Source organism: Artemia sp. Qi Xiang Cuo, chromosome 13 (assembly GCF_049724085.1).
Source record: "Artemia sp. Qi Xiang Cuo chromosome 13, ASM4972408v1, whole genome shotgun sequence".
Classification (NCBI taxonomy): Eukaryota; Metazoa; Arthropoda; class Branchiopoda; order Anostraca; family Artemiidae; genus Artemia; species Artemia sp. Qi Xiang Cuo.
The window spans coordinates 25,717,014-25,738,629 of record NC_142806.1 but is presented as its reverse complement, the minus strand read 5'-3'; the positions used below and the strand labels follow the sequence as shown (position 1 = coordinate 25,738,629).

Below are 21,616 nucleotides of genomic sequence, written 5' to 3'. Positions count from 1 at the left end.
GTGTTTTGTTTTTTTCTCCGCCCGGGCACTTCAAATCGAAGGAGATGTCGTAGAAAATTCAAAAAGGGCTCATTCGATTGGAAATGGGAGTGGCTAGTGGCCTTTTTAGTAGTCGAAAAAGATTGCAGGGCAACTACCACTCCCTTCGCCCATCATTCCCCCAAAAGCATCCAATCAAAATTCTAAGATAGCCATTTTGTTTAGCGGTGTTAATTTACGAATATATAATGTGTTTTTGAGGAGGATTCTCCACCACAACCCTCAGGGCAAGGGTGTTAAGTTATGCCCTGGGGGCATGTAAGGTTTTTATAGAAGGTATTGTCGTAGAAACTTCAAAACAGGCTCATTCGATTGGTACTTCAAAGGGCTAGTACTCTTTAATAGCCGAAAGTGATTGGAGGGCAACTAGCCCCCCATCCACAAACATCATTCCCCCAAATACATCCAATCAAAATTTTGAAATAGCCATTTTGTTCAGTGTAGTTGATTTTCAGATAGAAAATATGTTTTTGAGGAGGACACTCCCCCACAACCCTCAGGGCAAGGGTTTTAATGAATGCCCTGGGGGCATATAAGGTTTTTATAGAAGGCGTTGTCGTAGAAACTTCAAAACATGCTCATTCGATTGGAAATTCAAAGGGCTAGTGCCCTTTTTAATAGTCGAAAGTGATTGGAGGGAAACTAGACCCCCCACGCCCATCATTCCCCCAAACACATCCAATCAAAATTTTGAGATATCCATTTTGTTCAGCGTAGTTGATTTCCAGATAGAAAATATGTTTTTGAGGAGGAAAATCCCCCACAACCCTCAGGGCAAGGGTTTTATGTTATGCCCTGGGGGCATATAAGGTTTTTATAGAAGGCGTTGTCGTAGAAACTTCAAAACAGGCTTATTCGATTGGAAATCAAAGGGCTAGTGCCCTTTTTGTCGAAAGTGATAGGAGGGCAACTAGCCCCACGCCCATCATTCCCCCAAACACATCCAATCAAAATTTTGAGACAGCCATTTTGTTCAGCATAGTCGTTTTCCAGATAAAAAATATGTTTTTGAGGAGGAAACCCCCTCGCAACCCTCAAAGTAAGGGTTTTAAGTTATGGCCTGGGGGCATATAAGGTTTTTATAGAAGGCGTTGTCATAGAAACTTCGAAAAGGGCTTAGTCGATTGGAAATGGGAGTGGCAAGTGCCCTTTTTAATAGTCGAAAGTGATTGGAGGGATACTTACCCCCTCCCCCCATCATTCCCCTGAACACATCCAATCAATATTTTGAGATAGTCATTTTGTTCAACGTAGTTTTAAGTTCTGGAAATTAGGTGTTTGACGATGACAACCTCCTCACAGCCCTCAGGACAAGGGCTGTAAGTTATGCCTAGGGGGCATATAAAGTTTTCATAGAACTTGTTGCCGTAGAAACTTCAAAAAGGGCTCATTTGATTAGAAATTGAAATGGCTTGTGCCCTTTTTGATAGTCGAAAGTAATTGGAAGGCAACTAACACCCCTCCCACGCCCACCATTTCCCCAAACACATCCAATCAAAATTTTTAGATAGCCATTATGTTCCACACAGTTGAAGTTCAGAAAATTATACCTTTGAGAAGGACACTCCCCCCAAAGTCTTCAGAGCAAGGGTTATAAGTTATGCCCTGGGGGCATGTAAGATTTTATTAAAATCTTTGTCGTAGAAACTTGAAAAAGGGCTCATTCGATTGGAAATTCAAAGGTCTAGTGCCCTTTTTGATAGTCGAAAGTGATTGGAAGGCAACAAACACCCCTTCCACGCCCACTATTTCCCCAAACATATCCGATCAAAATTTCTTGATGGCCATTTTGTTCCATGAAGTTTAAAGTTCAGGAAATTATACCTTTGAGCAGGATACTCTCCGCATAGTCTGCAGGGCAAGGGTTATAAGTTACGCCCTGGGGGTATATAAGGTTTTTATTGAAATGGGAAACTACCCCCCCCCCCTCTCACACCCACCATTTCCCCAAACACATCCAATCAAATTTTGAGATATCCATTTTGTTCAACGTCGTCGAAAGTTCTGGAAATTAGGTCTTTTAGGATAAAAACTCCATTAGAGCTTTCAGTGCAAGGGTTGTAATTTGTGCCCTGGGGGAATATGAGGTTTATATAGAAAGTTGTTGTAGAAATTTCAAAAGGGACTCATTTGATTGGAAATTGAAATTGCCCTTTTTAATAGTCGAAAGTGATTGGAGGGAAACTAATCCCCCTCCCACGCCCACCCTCCCATTTGACTTTATGTTTAAAAACTAAATGTTGCCATACGATTAAATGAAAATGCACTGTGTTAATGCTAATTCCCAATAAGGCATCTTTGCAGTATCCCAAGAACGACTGAGGGTATTATGTTCAAACTTTTGGGGCTGCTTCTGCTCTTAAAATTTAACCAAATCAAAATAGCGTAAGTGTATCCAAGCTATCAAAGAAAGTAAACAGATTTTTTTTGCGAATGGTATCAAGTTTTCCATTTCATGTCAACTAGAGGAGTTATGAAACTAAATTAAACACTACTATTTGTGTCCGAATGTTTAAGAGGGTGTATGTTGTTAAAAATTGCTGAAAATTGTTCTCCAGCATACAAGTAGCAGGCCAAACTAAATTCTTAAAAAAACGAAGAGATTTAAAGTATTATTTTCTTTTTCTCTGAAAAGACTATTTCAATATAAAACGAACAGAAATCAATTAAAAAAAAAATTCCACAAGATAAGTTTTTCAAAGAAAAGTAAAGAACTCCATTAAACAAAAATGAGCAAAAATAAAATCAAATAATCTACCAAGCGTTAAACTACCACAAATCAGCATCGATAAATAAATGAAACCCAAAACGAGCAGTAATTACAATAAATAACCAAGTCAAACTCAAAACGAGCAGAAATAAACATAAGTTGGGCTCAAAACCCCTATGCCTTCCCAAGGCCAGAACATAATTTGTACTTTACTAAAAAAATACGAATGAAAGTGCATTTTCAGTTTAATATACAGTTACTGATACTTAGTAATGAAAATCTTAATATTATTTGATTTATTAAAGTTATAAAAGTAAAAACATTTATATTTTTTTCAGTATAGGGGCTTGAAACCTCTACGATAGGGTTAGATTAAGTAATGATTATTTCGATTAAGTTCGCTTAGTGATGGTTTGATTTTAATTTTAATGCTTTGACTTTTAGTGGGTTTTGCCTGCCTCTTTCAGGCAATTTTTTGCAGATAGAAATTATGTTTTCGAGGATGACACTCCCCCCACTGACCTTAGTGCATGGGTTGTAAGTTATGCCCAGGGGCCATATAAGGTTTTATAGAAAGCTTTGTCGCAGAAACTTCAAAAAGGATTCATTCGATTGGAAATTAAAAGGGCTAGTGCCCTATTTGATAGTTGAAAGTGATTGGAGGGCGACTAACCCCCCTCTCACGCCCACATTTTTCCCAAACACATTCAATCAAAAATTTGAGATAGCCATTTGTTCAATTTAGTTGAAAATTCTGGAAATTAGGTCTTTGAGGATGACGACCCCCGCATAGCCCTCAGGGCAAGGGTTGTAAGCTACGGCCCGGGGGCATATAAGGTTTTTATAGAAAGTGTTGTCGTAGAATCTTCAAAAAGGACTTATTCGATTGGAAATTTAAATGACTAGTGCCCCTTTAAATAGTCGAAAGTGATTGGAAGGCAACTAACACCCCTTCCATGCCCACCATTTCCCCAAACACATCCAATCTAAATTTCGAGATAGCAATTTTGTTCAACTTAGTAGAAAGTTCTGGAAATTATATATTTTAGCAGGACAGTCCCCCCGAAGTCTTCAGGGTAAGAGTTATATGTTATGCCCTGGGGGCATATATGGTTCTTATGGAAGGAATGCTCGTATAAACTTCAGAGAGGGCTGAAAGTTCTAGTTCACCTTTTAAGCGTTAAATGATATCGGACAGTAACCAGGCCCCTCCCCACGCCCTTTTTTTCCAAATGCATCCGATAAAAATTTTGAGATATATGTTTTTTTTTAAACAGTCAAAGATCATATAACAAAATTCCTGTGTCGACACAGCCCCCCAGGGGCCCGAGGGCAGGCGTTGTAAGTCATGCCCTGGGGGAATATATGGTTCTCATGGAAGGGATGCTCGTAAAAACTTCAGAGAAGGCTCATTTGATCGGATGTTGAAAGTTATAGTTCAGTTTTTGAGAGTCACAAGAGATTGGAGGGTAACTATCCCCCACACGCCCCATATTCCCCAAATGTATCCGATAAAAATTTTGAGATAACCATTAAGTTGAAAATTGTTCAAAAGTCAGATAACAAAAATTCAGGTGTCGACACAACCCCCAAGGGGCCCAGGGGGCAGGCGTTGTAAGTTATACCCTGGGGCATATATGGTTCTTATGGAAGGCATGCTCATATAAACTTCAGAGAGGGCTCATTGGATTGGAAATTGAAAGTTATAATTCACTTCTTAAGAGTCAAAAGATATCCAAGGGCAACTAGCACCCCCCCCCACTCACCCTTTTTTCACCAAGCCCATCCGATAAAATTCTTAAAATAGCCATTTCATTAAAAATAGTTTAAAGGTCAGATAAGAGAAACTCCTGTGTCGATGCAACCCCCCAAGACCCGGAGGCAGGTGTTGTAAGTAATCCTCTGGGGGCATATATAGTTCTTATGGAAGGGATGCCCATATACACTTCGGAGAGGGCTCATTTGATTGGAAAATTGAAAATTCTTGTCCACTTTTTAAGACTCAAAAGAGACCAGAGGGGAACTAACCCCCCTCCATGATAGGGTGGTAAATGAGTTTCTTAAATATGGTGGCTCTGAAGTTAGAAATAAGTTACTGAAGATTATGAATATGATATTTGAAAAAGGGGAAGTACCTAACGATTTTAGGAAAACCTTAATTAAGCCTCTTTATGAGAAAGGTGATAAAAGTAAGTGTGATAATTATCGAGGCATTAGTCTGGTCTCTGTAGGTAGTAAATTACTTAGTAATATGATACTTTTTAGACTGAGTGATGCCGTAGACAAAGTTTTGAGAGAAGAACAGTGCGGTTTCAGAAAAGGTAGAGGATATGTCGACCAAATTTTCACTCTTAAGCTAATAATTGAGAAGTACCTGAGTTTTCAAACACCTTTGGTCCTCAGTTTTATAGATTATGAGCAAGCGTTCGATTCTGTTGATAGAAGAGCTTTAGTAAAGGTTTTATCCTTGTATGGTATATCAGACAAATACATTAAAGTAATTAGTTTTGTGTACGCGAATAACTCTGTTGCGGTTAAGATAGGAAATGAGGTTAGCATCTGGTTTTGTATTAAATCAGGAGTTAAGAAGGGTTGTGTTCTATCCCCCTTTATATGGATTATTTTGATGGACTTTGTCTTAAGGAGCACAGGAATGGCTATGGGAGACGACCATGGGCGCCCATAAGGGGGGGGGGCAGGGAAGGTACCCGACCCTCCCCCTGGCTGAATGATGCTGCCTTGGTTTTATGTTTTGGCTCTGAGATTTCTATTATATTGCATTAAAAGTGTCAATTACACCAGGTTTGCCCCCCCCCCTGGAATTCAGCTTATGGGCGTCCATGGTGACCACGGAATCAAATGGGGAGGAAAACGTCTCCTGGACTTAGATTATGCTGATAATTGAAGCATCCTAGATGAAAGTGTGAGCAAAATGAATGAAGTTTTAGAGGTTTTGCGAGTTCAGGGTGCTATGTTAAGAAGACTAAGTCACTAAGGCTAGGAATAAGTGAAAAAGAAAAGGTGACGTCGGGTAATGAAAAGATTGATCAGGTGGGCAGCTTCACTTACTTTGGTTTTATTATTAGTAAAGATGGTGGGATCAGTGAAGATGTTAAAAGTAGAATAGCCAAGGCTCAGGGTGTTTTTTCACAGATAAAAAAGTTTGGAAGGATAGGGAGATAAATCTGCAAACCAAGATTAGAATATTAGAAGCTAGTGATGACAGTGGTCAAATATACCTCTGAAGCATGGACGCTCTGAAAACCGGATGAAGATTTGCTAGATGTTTTCCAGAGAAATTGCTTAAGGACTGTTCTGGGTACCCGGCTGACTGAACGTATTTCAAGCAATAGGCTATACGAACAATGTGGTTCAATACCGCTCTCTAGGGCTATAATGAAAGAAAGGTTGAGGTGGCTAGGGCACATTGTGCGGATGAAGGATGACAGATTGCCGAAGATTGTTCTTTTCGGCCAACTGTCTAGGGCTAAACGGAAAGCATGTCGGCCTCGTCTGGGGTGGGAGGATGTCATAAAGAAAGATTTAAAGGAAATGGGAACTTCGTGGGAGGGTGTAAAGAGAGAGGCTTTGAATAGATGGGGATGGAGTAGAAGCGTACATAGCTGTATTGGCCTCAGGCGGCTTAGTGCTGCGGTGAGTTGTTAGTAGTAGTACTAGTAGCTTTCTCAATAACTAGCCTTGTTTATAAGCAAAGGGCAACTTATGGAACTTGAAACACTTGCCCCGGGGATTGTGGAGGGTTATGTCATCCCCAAAGGCAAAGTTATTTGAATTTTTAACAATTTTGAGCAAGATGGCTATTCCAAAATTTCGATCAGATATCTTCGGAGGGATAGTATCTAAAAATAGAATGGGAGGGGGAAGGCTGGCTGCCCTCTGACCACTTTTTAACAACCTCTTCAACATGTCATGAAAATTCAAACACAATACCTTCAGCCGTTCGTGAGGTATTACAGATAAGCCTTTTTGATAAACAAGATGTACATAATATGTTTTGATTTAGTTTAACATGCCCATCAACATTCCCCAAAGTTTCACCTTAATATTCTTAGCCTTTTCAAACACCCTAGAATCAAATATTCCCTCTTTTCCTAATGATTAATCCTGCAAGTAAAAAATGTCAAATTGCATAATTTACAATCCTTGCTCTGGGAGCTTTTTTTGGGGTGGGAGGGGGCATTGCATTCCGGAGGCATAGTTACTAGATATTTTGACTGTTTTGAATAAAATCGCTTTTTTTCAAAACTTTCATCAGTGAGGAGGGAAGGGAGCATCAAAAAAGGGCAAGTGGGCGGGCTGCCCCTTAATAGCTTTTCATTATTTCCCTCGACATATCCTGAAAGTTTCAACCTAATACCATCAGCCATTCTTAAAATATTGCAAATGCTCCTTTTTGATAAACTGGATGATCGGCTTTATTGTGTTTCATTGCGCCTGGTATCCCTCTCAAAAGCTGCGGGAGGTTATTCCATCCCCATGGGCATATTATTTGAGCTTTAGACTATTTTCAACAATATATTTATTTCTAAATTTTGTTCGAATCTTTTTGAAGCGACGGCAACTCTTAGCGGCATGAGAGGTGGCTGGGAGCCCTCCAATAGCTTTTCAACGTTCCCCTCAACATGTCCTGAACGTTTCAACTGAAAGTTTCAGCCGTTCTTAGGATACTGTAGATCATTCTTTTCGATAAACTAGGTGCACATATTGCCTTTTGATTTAGTATCACATACCCCTAAATATTCTCCAAAGTTTCATCTTAATGCCGTTAGCTTTTTCAAATACTTCAAATGCCCAGAATCAAATACTTCTCCCTTTCTTAATGATAAATCTTGCATGCAAATAACTGGCAAATTGCGTAAATTACAGTCCTTGCCCTGGGGCTATGGAGGCATGGCATCCCTTGAAGTATAGGTCTGAGACATTTTCACCAGTTGAACAAAATGAAAATGTCAAAATTTTGATCAGCGTTGAGAAGAGAGGGCACCTAAAAAGAACAAGGAGGGAAGGGGATGGCTGCCTAGCCTAGCTTTGACAATCTCAAAGCTATCTAGCTTTTATCTAGCTTTGACAATCTCCTCAACATACCTTGAAAGTTTAAACTTGATGCCCTCGGTCGTTTTTAGATATTGCTGATGTTCCCCTTTTCAAAACTAGCAAGAACAGTGTTCTGATAGTGTTTGGCATTCCCCTCAATATTTCCTTAAAGTTTCAACTTAATACCCTAAGCCTTTTTAGAGGCCTATGATTTAGCGTGCCCTTTTTTCCCATTAAAATCCTTATGTGTTAGCATAATAATGGGCAACTCGCATAAGTTATAGCCCTTGCCCCAGAGGGTAGGGGGTGTCCACCCCGGAGGCATAATTGTTTGACATTTGAATTATTTTGAAAAAATAACTTTTTCAAGATTTAGATTCAATACAAATAGGGAAAAATGGCATGGGGTGGCTGATTGCCCTTTGATCACTTTTGACACTGAAAAAGGGCACTATAACTATCGATTTCCATTTAAATGAGGCCCCTCCAAATTTTATTCGACCAATGCTTCCATTTAAACCTTTATATGTTAACAATGGGTGACTTGCATCACTTAAAGCCCTTGCTTCGCTGTTTTTTTTTTGTTTTTTTTTTCAACTTCAGACTTATAGTTATTTGACTATTTGACTAATTCGAACAAAATGACTATCTCATAATTTTGATCAGATGTATTTGGGGCAAAAAGGACTTGGTGGGGAAGGTGGCTCTCCAATAACTTTGGGCTCTTAAAAAGATCACTAGAATTTCTGATTTACATTCGAACGAGTCCCCTTCCGAAGTTTATACGATCACCCCTTCCATATAAAGTACCCCTGGAAAAAAAATAATAGGCTAATAAATAAACAATAATTGGATCTAAATGCATGACATTAAAATAAGATGCAATTTTTAGCATAAACAAGATCTCCATGGACACAATGAAATCCAGTGTGGACTTAATAGCTCGTTTGGTGGCCAAAAAGTTCGAATTAAAGAATGAATAAGTTTTTACGCACCCCACAATAAACCTCAACCTTCAAAAGCAAGACAGTGGTATGTCTATGTAAAAAAAAAACATTCGAGAATTATACAAAAAATTAGCAGATCCAGACTCGAAAAGTCCTTACGTCAACCGGGGCTGAACCGTTCAACCTTTGAGTAGTAGACAGCTCCTATAACCACTGCGCTGTCGTAAGGTGTTAAGATAATGGATCCTTCTTATTTGTTTACCTACTTTGGTCAAAAGACTTTTCATTGTTAATTCATGGTCATTTCTACTGTAGCCAACTGATACCAATGGACAATTCGAAACATAAAAAGGTAATATTTTGATATAACAGAAGAATCAGATGACAAAACAAGGCGTAATTTGGATCCCCATTTAGCTTTTTTTAAGATTTATAATAATTGCTAGCCTACCGCCAAAATTTCGTCCCATTATTACTATGATCCCCTAATTCCAAGATATATTAGTAGGATATATTTAGTGTTAGGGAACTAGAACTTTTGATTTCCAATCGAATGAGATTCCTCCAAAGTTATACGACAACCATTTCCATAAAAAACCTTGGTACTCCTATGTTAAACGTACTCTTTTATATACTGCTAGTTTAGTTAATGCTAATGAAACGAAATAAATTAGGATAAATATATAATAGTTTAGAAACATATTTGGGCTATATATTTGCACATTAGGGGGGGGGCGGATAAAGCGTACCATATATTAAATACGTAACCTAACCTAGCCTAGGTACCTTTTCCCCTCCCCTAAATCCCAGAAATCGACAGTTTAAATATCGTAAATGCAATGAAAACCGCGCTATACATTGCATTACACTATAGCGGTGTCTTGAATTAACCCGTCAAAAACAGGTTTTTCGTGACTGGTTTCCATTGCAGTATGTAAAAGGGTACGTTTAACATAGGAATACCAAAACATTATATGTTAAGAATAAACAGCTTTCATTACTTGCAGCCCTTGCTCGACTGGCTGGGGGGGGCGTTAAACCCGGCTACATTATTATTCGATCTTTGGACTATTTTGTCCATTCGACCTTTGGAACAAAATGACTATCATAAAATTTTGATTGGATATGTTTGGAGAAAAGGGCGTTGGGGAGGAAGGGAAAACAGACATTGGAAAAAGGCATGGTACTGGTGCGTTATATGGTCACTTCTAAAAAATCCATTCGACCTTTGGAACAAAATGACTATCATAAAATTTTGATTGGATATGTTTGGAGAAAAGGGCGTTGGGGAGGGAGGAAAAAAGGCATGGTAGGCTACTGGTGCGTTATATGGTCACTTCTAAAAAGTCAAGTTTGGTTAAAGCTAATTAAATAAAATAAAAAAGGATGAATATATAATAGTTTAGAAAAAAATTTGGGCTATATATTTGCACATTAGGGCTGGGGTGGGGGTAAAGCATAGAATATAATAAATACGTAACCTAACTTAGGTACCTCCCCCCCCCTAAACGCCAAAAAACAACAGTTTAAATATCGTAAACGCAATGATAACTACTCTTTGCATTCCATTTCTTAACGACCGTCTCTTGAAAATAACCAGTCTGGCGGGTTTCTTCTCTCATTAGTATATAAAAGCGACCATATAACGCACAGTACCAAAGGCATTTATTTTTCCTTTGGACTATTTTGAGCTTATGGCTATCTCAAAATTTTGCTGGTATGCTTTTGGGGGGAAAACGGCACGTGGTTTTGGTTGCCCTCCGATCATTTTTACTTGGATAAAGGGCATCAGAACTTTCAATATCCAATCGAATAAGCCCCCTCCAGCCAGTGGCAGATCCAATGGCTGGAGGGCAACCGTTAGGGGCGAGGCCCCCCCTAACGTAGTCTAAAGTTGTGTAATTTACTTAATTAACGCAAGTTTGCTTTAATTATACTTGCTCCTAACTTATGTTTATTGGATCAATCTCTTTTGCCCCCCCCCCTAGAAAAAAATTCTGGATCCACTTTTGCCTCCAGCCCTTACCTAGCCAGCTTTACATATCAAATATTTAATTAGAATATGCCTACATCGTAGTTTTTTTTCACTGAGACTAAGCTTATTATAACTGAATACGAAAGACAAATCGATTTTTCTCAGATCACACAGATCAAACTTCTTGAGTTTTTACGGGATACTTAACAAGTAGCCTACCTTGAAATCTTATGGCGCTTTACTATAGGCAATGCTTCAGCGTTGCCTCTGTTATCTAAAAATCAGCATAAAAATCCGATTCTTTCGATGTATGTATTCAATATTAAAATTCCGTTATTTAGAGTTTCGGTTACTATTGATACGATTTACTCTTACTATACAGTTCGTTACCACGAACTGCTTGACAACGTGCAGATATTTCAGATACAAGTAGGCTGTATACAGAAAATACACAGTAACAGAACCAAAGTAACATTGAAAATAAAACGAAAATTTAGCAGAAGAACATGAATAAAATTGGAAGTAATCCAGAAAATCCATATTACATTACAAAGTTAGAATTTTGGGTACTCTTGCATTATGTGGGCCTCTCGGGTTAACTACTATAGAGTAGGCAATGATAAAGCCCGTTTTTGACATGTCTACCTCTATAGACTAGGCAGTGATAGCGTGGTTTTCATTGCGTATACGATATTAAACTGTGGTTTTTTGGGAGGTTTAGGGGGGAATGGTACCTCGGTTAAGCTACGTATTTAGTATATGCTATACTTTACCCCCCCCTCCCCCACCCTTAATGTGCAAATACATAGCTCGAATTTGTTTATAAACTATTATATATTCACCCTATTCTATTTTATTTCATTAGCATTACCCAAACTTGACTTTTTAGAAAGTCCTGCATAATGCATGAGCACCGAATTTTGTTATTATAACGTTTCCTTTTGAAGAGCTTGTAAGTTAGATTTGTGGCTGGATCTAGAATGAACCCCAGGAAATTGGACAGTGAAACCACTCAAATGTGATATCATATTCCAGGAACACAACTTTTAAAAATATACATGTGTTAAAATATCTTAATGATATGATGTTATATTATGATATCATATTCCTTGTCAAAAGATACGTATGTTCTATCATCTTGTACACGAATATTTAGATTTTTTTGTCGAAAATTATATTTTACTACAACATTATCTTTAGTTAATTATACAAGACATCAGGTATTACAAATTCCTTTGAAACAGGGTTTTTTGATGTTCTAGTGTTCCGCTGGCGATGAATAAAAAAAAATAAAGAAAAAAGAAACTTTAAAAAATTATTTTCCTTGTTGTTTAAGGTGGGGTGGCTGCAACTTTCCTGAATAGGATTTTCGACAAAAGCAATTCCAATGATGCAGTTTTCATCTCGACCCGACACTATTTGGGGGGGGGGGTTCAGGCTATCTCTGGAAATTCCCATTAATTTGTTATATTATAGCTAACATTACTGAATCAACTTCAAATGACATTTTTTTCTCACTTTACAGTTATTTTGTTCAAAAAGCGCCTTTTTTAAATTTTTGGTTACTATAGGTCGTTGTTCATTCTTTAGTAGGTTGCCTTTACTAGCGTAATTATGATTATAAGGGGTGATATACTAGCTGGGGTTTTGATAATAATCCATCAAGCTAAAAATTTTCTGATTTCAGCTCCTTATTGAAACTAGAGCCATATAAGGTTTTCAATTTGTGTCATTGAGCGGCCCAAAGTGAGCCCATTGGGTGACTCAAAGTTAACCCATTAGGCCCGTCTCTTCTCCAAGTCCCCGCCTCAAAATTTGCTTATACATGTTATACCCTTTTCGACATGTTGTACCTCCTTTAACTCACAACAGATTGAGGAGCATTTTCGGAATGCTATTTCGACTCACAACCAACCGGGAAGTACTTATGGAATTATCCTAAACTCTAAAAGTCAAGCAGATAGTTTCAAAGGTGTTCAAATTCAACAAAGATGGTGCTTAAGGATTTCTAAGATGCTGTTAAGGAATTCAACGTTATAAGATTAAAACGTTGTCACTCCTTGTTGAAATCATAGTGATGCCGAGATGTCCCACCTGAGCTACACACGTGGTCTTTTTCTTGTACCCGTTCAACAAGATTGCACATCCTACAAGATCGCAGCATGATTTTCCTAAATAAAAACGTACACGCTTCACAAACAGTACTTTGTTTTCTGCTAAAGTTAGTATTTGGCGGTTTCTGAGCTTTTTGATTACAAAAATAAGGGTAATATTCCAGTACAGACGACCAAGAACATAATATATTAAGTGTATATTTCATAAGTGATGGATACACCTTGTTGGGAATCAAAGTCATGCTAGGAACATCAATCTGTTTTAATGCAGGGCCTCAAGCAGGATACTTTTGTCAATACCTCATCAACACCCCTTCTTTCCTAAAACTGTCTACCCATCGCCTACATTGTACATGTCGTAACCTTTTCGGCCTTTGATTCCTCAGGGATTATTTGAGGATGCTCGTAGATGATTTTTCTTCGAAAAAGAAGTCCCACTTCCTATTATTATAATTATGATTTTTTGTTGTTGTTGTTGTTGGATGCTATCTCTAAAGCTAAAATTTCTTAGAATTCCCCAATTTACTTAGAATCATAAGCATGAAATCGTTATAGCTTGTAATTAAATTTTGTGCATTTGATTCTTTCTATGAAGTTAAATTTTCTTTTGTTTCACCATATAACTTGAAAAATGCAATATAAAATGAATAATTATCATCTTGTAACTCCTAATTTAACTCTTATTTTCTGATGCCTATTTTGGTCATGTTCCAAGAGGGGTTCCAGGGAATAATTTGGTAATAATTAATCTTAAATGATTAATATGCAACCAACTGGGTTATTCTATAAATGATACCTGAATGGCACTGAGATGAAAATTGTGTAATAAGTAACTATACGGGGTTTGGGTGAGAAGGGATCCAGGACCGTACTTGTTGCCCCCAGTCTTATAGATTATATATCCGTACACTCTTCCAACATACTTCTCAAAAAAGATTGGCCTAACCTGTCCAAAAGTGATTTTTCCAAAAATTATGCACCCTTGGTCCTTTCTCTTTCCCTTTGGTAAAAAAAAAAAAATCCTTCATCCTTCTCAAAAAAGATTGGCCTAACCTGTTTGAGAGACTGCTTGTAAAAAATCTTATGACTGAAAAATTTCTGGTTCTATTTACTACCTTACAATTTCATACAGCAGGCTCTAAAACCAACCTGACTTCAGAAGGTGAAATTATCTATCTCTCCAGGAATTAGGAATAACATGATTGCCTTACGGAAATACAATAAATATGAAAAAAAAGTCAAGCACACTATTCCCCAGGGAATTATTTATAGGAAAGTAACCTCTTTTTCTCTTTGCTTGATGCTACAGGATTAAGGGAGGGATTAACTTGAAGGGATTCTAAAATTTTTCTGGTTTTCAAAAAGCGGAATTATTTGTTTCTCCAGAAAATAGGAATAATGTGATTGCCTTACAAAAAATACATCCAAGATTTAAAAAAAAAATGAAAGTCAAGCACACTTTTCCCCAAGGAATTATTTGAAAGTAACGTCTTTTTTTCTCTTTGATTGATGCTACAGGATCAGGGAAGGGGTTACATTCAACTCAAGTTTCAGAATTTCTCTGAAAAACTAATTTGTCACATTTTGACTTTTTTGTTTTCTTTCAACATTCTTCTTTTTGTCTATATTTTAAATATGCATATTTTATATAGTTTAGACTTGCCATTCAATGGAAATTTATAAAATATTGATTTTTGGGAGGAATCATCCGTCTCTAATAATAGTTTCTTGCGTGAATTATTTCTGATTAACAACTTTAACGATGCTAGATGTTTAAAATTATCAAAAAGCTTTAATTACTTTTTTTTTTAATTTGACTAAATAAAGAAAATATATGAAATTTTGTTTGGTGAAAATTATTTGGAAGTCAGTTCAGATAAAAAAAGAGGTCTACTAATACTATTTTCTTATTATCCACCACCTAAATCTCCTGCCTAATAAAACTCTCTATTAAAAAATGTCTACTAAAACCTTTCCATTATTTTCCACAACCTAAACCTCCTGTCTACTGAAACGTTTCCATTATTTTCCACTATCTAACCTTTTGTCTACTAAAAAGATGTCTACTAAAACTGTTCCATTATCTCCACCATTGAAACCTCCTGTCTGCTAAAACTGTCAACTAAAAAGATGTCTACTACAACTGATCGATTATTTTCCACCACCTAAACCTCCCGTCTACTAAAATTGTCCGCTTAAACTGCAAGAGCGGATCCAGGATTTTTAAAGATGCTTCTCATTCAAATTCAACGGCCCTTTTGTTTGAGTAATATTTCTTAAGGACTTGTGACAAAAACTAGCATGAAGGGCGAGGGTTGAGGAAGGGACAGCTCCCCTTATATAAGTTTCAATGTTATTTCTTACTTTCAGTTGAAGAAACGTGTTTGTTCTTTTTTTTTTAATTTCTGACCGTTTTTGAAAGCATGTCATGAAATCCCCCCAAAAATTAGGTATATTTCGTAATAAGCAATACTGCACGTAAACAAAGGGCAAACTGTGTAACTTACAGCCCTTTCCCTGGGTATTTTTTGAGGACATGTAATCCCAAAACGTATAGTTATTGGACCATTCAACTATGCTGAATCAAATAACTATCTCAAGTTTTGACCAAATGTCTTTGAGGAAAAGGGAGCGTGGGAGAGGGACTAATTGATCTCCGTTTTTTTAGTCGCTTAAAAAGGGCACCAGAGCTTTTTTCCATTTAAATGAGCTCTATCCTGATAATTCAGGAGCATTGTTTTGCAAAGGTACCAAAGTGAAACTGGTACCAAAGTGAAAAATTGGGTTTGTGTCAACTTCGGAGTTTTTATCATCTGATGTCTTAACTATTTTTAGCAAAATGGCTATCTCAAAACTTTTATCGGATGGGTTTGAGGAAAAAAGGGCATGGGGGAGGGCTAATTGCCCTTCGGTCTCTTTTGACTCTTTAAAAATGAACTAGAACTGTCTATTTTCAATCAAATGAGCCCTCTCTGAAGTTTATACGAACATCCCTTCTATAAGAACTATATATACCCCCAGAGTATAACTTACAACGTCTGTCCCTGGGCCTTGGGGGTTGTTTCAACCCCGGAGTTTTAATATCTAATGTTTGAACTATTTTAACAAAATGGGCACCTCAAATTTTTATCGGATGGGTTTATCAATCCGATAAACCCAAAGGCGTGGAGGGGCTAGTTGCCCTCCGATCTTTTTTAGTCTGAGAAAATGAACTAGAACTTTTAATTTTTATTCAAATGAGCCCTCTTTGAAGTTTCCACGAGCATCCCCTTCATAAGAACCATATACGGCTCTTATATATTTATATATATATATATATATATATATATATATATATATATATATATATATATGAATAAGGGTGGTTTCCTCTTTTTTAGCGATGATACCAGCAAGGTACATCTTCACCTTTTTCGCCTCTGCTGGCCTTGCCATTTTGTATGGACTAAAGGTCAATCTGTCTGTCGCGATTGTAGCTATGGTTAATCACACAGGATTGGCCGAAACAACTCATGATGATGGCAGCCATGGTCAGGTCAATGTTACTTACGCATGTCCCGCTCAAGGGTCCTCAAACTCCACTAACACATCCGAGCAGGTAATTTGTGTTCCTCTTACGTACAAATAAGACTATTTGAATTGAAGTTATCAAGTATTTAGGGCAATAGGTTGCATCAAGACTGGGCTGGGTAATTGTAGACGAAGAAAAGCCAAGACAGATAGTCCAAGTAATTGAGAGGCAAATGTTTAAATGGCTGGGGCACGGGTAAATGGCAGGAGTATGAATGACTCTCTTATTGGACACATACTTGTCAGGTTAGTTTTAGGAAAGCTTGCTGGAGTCGCATGGTTTATAGCACAGTTTATATAATTAGGGTAGGTTATATATACTGTGTATACTATTATTTATATTGTGGTTTATAGTGAGTGTACCCTCCAACTTTTTTCATTAATGCCTCTTGGTGTACTCTAAAATGTCCAGAAGAATCCACCTCGTATTAGTAATGCTAAATATGCTGTTTTTAGTTAACGCAACATTTTATTATGCTATTGACAATTTTTCTCTTAAGAGTTGACTGCTTTGCTTGCCCTCGCCCCCTCCGATAAATCATTTATTCACACTTTTCACTGTTGAAAACAGTAATTAATCATGCGTAGCTAAGTAACAAGTGGGACGGGATGTTATGAGCTCTTGGTCTAAAGCCAGCCTTCAAAAAAAGAAGTAACCTTTCTTAATTCACCATTTCTTCAAGTTTTGGGCAGATCGTGAAAGATTAACCGAGATCCTATGAGCTCTTGGACATTGCTCCGTCAAGTGGAAATATCTGAAGTTGGCACAAGTGCTTTTTTGTATTTCATTGAAAAACGGAAAAATGACAATTTTGCCCCCCCTTCTAGATATTGACGAACACATTTTGCCCACCTCTAAACATTTATGAATTGATGCCGCTGGGCCACTGCTGTGTCATCTGGTGCCAATTGACTAGGCAAGTGTACATAAAATTATTTGGAAGGGTCTATGCAAAATTCGAAAAAATGTAAAAATTAAGACAGTCTGTTGAAAATATAAGGAGTTTTTGACATTGTGTCGTAAATTTGGGGAAGGCCCACCAGTACTCAAACTAGTTAGCTGCTTGAGTATATCAAGCATTTAACATTATTGAAAGGAATTTTAATGAGTGATTTTTGAGAAATTTTTAGCTCTAATTTTGAAAACAAAATTTGGGGAAAAGAATTGGATGCAAATATGCTTTACTATATGCTATATGCTACACTAGGATATACTATACTGGGTACAGAAAAATTATTTATGTATATTTATTCTTCCCATGACGTTAATTTTTATTTTTTAAGGCTCCCAGGGCCGCAAATTTTTACCTGCTATAGCGAGCGCCAATCAATCAAGAATTATTTCTAGACTTCAGGTTCAGTTGCGAATACAGAATGAACCCTGGGGTCCTGAGGTCTCATAATTACAAGAATTTTTTCTTAGTAATTTCCTGATCTATTCATGTCTTTCTACGGGAGGGTCCTTGCCCCCCCCCTCTCTGTTTAGCGATTGTCTAATGTTGTTTTATTTTCTCCTACTATAATACGAGTTTCTAATTTACTTAACTAATACATTACATTGTATTCATATGGTATTTACCATCTTATGTTACGGAAAAATACGAATTTGGCTTATGTAAAGCTGCCAGTTTTTAACAAAATCGTATCTTACCTTTCTATTCCCAAATGTACTCACCCCTGTAGTGGCGCCAATTCACGAAAATGTAGGATGGAGGGGGAGCAAAACGTATTTGCTGAAGTCTAGGGGAGCTACAATTTTGATATTTTTTTTCAATGGGAATACCAAAAAAAAAGCTATTTTCATCGTTAAAGATTTATGCCCTGCACTTCTAAGTAAGTGTCTGTTTGTACATTGTTTTGGTGATTCTTGGCCTCTTTTAAAATATGCAGACCTCCCCCTCTCCGACATAAACTTCTACATAAACTTGTCTGCTGAAGAAACTGTAATTTTTGGTAATGGTCATTTTATCTCTGAGGACACGTGTACAGCAATTGAATCGGTGGGGGGGGGTCAACTAATTGATTTATTCATTCAAATTTCTAAGATAGCGAACAAACACACACTTCCAAGATTGTCTCAGCAGTTTGATTCTTATGCAAACACATATATTTTTAAAACTGTAATTATTAATTTTGATGAAATAGTAGAATTTTAATATCTATGAAAAAACCAACGTCTATGTGACTGCATGCAAATACGACATTTCCTTATTTCCATTCTTTGAACTCACTTAAATTAGTATTTCTTGATTTCATAAGAGAAAAATTAAATGCCATTATTATTGCTAAACGGAATGTCTAAATAACCTGACGGAAATTTCAGTGTTAATTCAAATTCGCAATTAATATTTAGTTATGACAATAAAATGTGCATTTCATTGCAAACTCGCATTCATTATTGTAATTTCAAATAAGCTATTTATTCTTTATTAAAGAATACAGGGACGCACTTTGGGTGTGTATACTGGGTACCCAAAAGGAGTATCCCTTCCCTTACATGACCCAAAATGGACGCGCTTTGGCATTAAAACGCACCCTCTGAGGTATCTTCCTCCCTCCCAAACTACAAAACAATCAGAGAACCCTATTGTAAAGTTCAAGTGCCTTTTTAAGTTTTGTAATTTGTCCATTGCTTAAAGATAATATTTGTTATTGGGAAATATAGTGACATTTTCGTGGGGGAGTTCTCTGCGAGGGGGGGGGGGGGTGTACTGCCTGAAGGAATTTGTTTTTAGGAATTATTTTCTTTCAACGAGGATGCATTTCCCAGGGAGTCTTTTCCACGGTTGGGGCGGTATTTTTCGGAGAGGGGGGGGTATTTTCAACGAGGGAGGTGTAAACGCCTAGAACAACCCTTGGGCAATATTGCCTTTCTATTTATAACTTAAATAAATGAAAATGAAATGCTGGGCCAAAGTGGGAGAGAGAAGAAAAAAAAACGAGATTAAACAGTTAACGTATTCTAGAGAATAACATAAAAAGATAAGAGAAAAACACAAACCCTATAAGAAAAAGAAAAAAACGAATAGAAACCCACATTTGATAAACTACAATTTTAAACAAATCCAAAATGGTGATTTAAAACAGAAACAACTGTTTTTTCTCCTTTCTTTTTATTGACAAAGGCTTCTGGATGTGAAGCCAAAATATTCAGATTTGTATTAGTATATGTCAGGGCCATATCCAGAGTGGTCTTCGATCTGAACCCTCCCCCCGAAATTTTTATCCAACTCGCACAAAAGTAACCAAAATACTGATTCCCCCCCCCCCGAACAAAAATCTTGGATAAAGCCTGGGTAGCCTATATGCATAGGGAAAGAAAAATCAGTGTTCTATATGCATAGGGAAAGAAAAATCGTGGGAACGAACTGTAAGTAAGGAGCGACCCGGCTCAATAGTAACCGAAACTCTAAAAAACGGAATTTTGATCCCAATAAATACACTAAAATAATCAAATATATAAGTTTCATCAAGTTTAGTCCTACAGATCAAAAGTTACGCGCAGAAAATTTGCCTGATTTTCGAAAAAAAGGGGAAAAACCTGCTAGAAGTTATAGAACCTTAATGAAGATCATAACATCAGATTCAGAGTGCCAGAGAACCCCACTGTAGAGGTTTCAAGCTCCTATCTGCAAAAATGAGGAATTTTGTATTTTTTGCCAGAAGAAATATCACGGATGCGTGTTTATTGGTTTTTTGCTGTTGTTTTTTCCCAGGGGTGATCGTGTCGACCTAGTGGTTCTAGAATATCGCGGGAGGTCTCATTCAAACGGACATTAAAAGCTCTAGTGCCCTTTTTTAAGTGACCCAAAAAATTGGGGGGCAACTAGGCCCCCCACGCTAATTTTTTTTCCCGAAGTCTCCCGATCAAAATTTTGAGATAGCCAACAGGGTCGAAAATATAACTATGTCTTTTAGGATGACTTAATCCCCCAATGTCCCCAGGGGAGGACTGAAAGCTATGAACTTTACCCAATGTTTAAATATAGTATTGGTTATCGGGAAGTATACAGACGTTTTCAGGGGGGTTATGTGGAAGGATCTTTCCATGGGGGAAGGAAAATTGCTATGAAGGGAGTTCCGGATTCCCCATCATTATTTAAAATAACGATTAGAAATTCAATATAAAAAAACAAGTTTTTCAACTGAAAGTAAGGAGCAACATCAAAACTTAAAACGAACAGAAATTATGACGCATGTGATTGGGTTCGCCCCCTAGTCAATACCTCGCTCTTTAAGCCAAAGATTGTATAGTAATTTCGTAAGAGCTATTTATTTTAATTAATGGCCCTTGTGATTAAGAGGTCATTTTTAAAGAATTGCAACAAAATTCGAACTTTGGCGTAAAGAGCGAGGTATTGACTAGGGGCGAACACCCTAATATAAGTATTAAAAATACATGAATATAGAAATTCGTTACGTAAGTTAATTCGTAAGTTACACATATTTATTACTAATAATAACGTTCATAAATAAAATTAAACAACTTTTGAGAAAGCCATTTAACCATATAAAACTAAAATTAATATGCAAATTTTGTTTTCATTATTCATGTACGGTGAGCCAAAATCAAAACCTGCATTAATTCAAAACTAAATGAAAAAAAAATACTGAAAGTAAGGAGCGACATTAAAACTTAAAGGGGACAGGGAGGGGGGAGGAGACAACCCCTTTCATATACGGAATAATTTCTGTTCGTTTTAATGTCGCTCCTTACTTTCAGTTAAAAAAATTTGTTTTTTTTTATTTAATAATATACAAGATCATGAAAAACAACTGCAAAGAAAATATTTCGTATACATTGTGGATCCCATCGTTTCAATTGTCTTTTATTTATGATGAAGAAGGTTGTCGTACAGTGTTGTCCGTCTTTCAAATTATAAGAATTGCCTTGTACATTTTTATGGAAATGTTTTTAGATTCACTAATTAGAATCTGAAATTGCACAGGACACAAATTAAGATTTTATCTGCTTCATTTTAAATTTTCAGTTAAGTGTGTCGCAGGAAAATAATTTATGATTTGACCCATTTAAACCCGGGTCAGGAGAGGTAAAAATGACTTATGACCCAAGAATCAAATAATCAATGAATCATCGTAATAAAGATAAGATAAAACGGTATCTCTGCCAGTAAAAATGGGCATGCAAAAACAGCAAGATAAGATTAGAAGTATTTTCCAACAAAAACAAAAATCATTCAATTGA

General features: G+C 37.0%; 1 protein-coding gene across 1 annotated transcript in view; it reads left to right on the top strand.

The window, feature by feature from the left end:
* The window catches only part of LOC148945119 (sialin-like), a 149,223-nt gene that overhangs the window by 29,878 nt on the left and 97,729 nt on the right, over nucleotides 1-21,616 (top strand). Inside the window, exon 2 of the mRNA XM_089099528.1 lies at nucleotides 16,221-16,438. The gene's annotated coding sequence lies outside the window, so the exon portion shown is untranslated. The remainder of the gene's footprint in view (nucleotides 1-16,220; nucleotides 16,439-21,616) is intronic.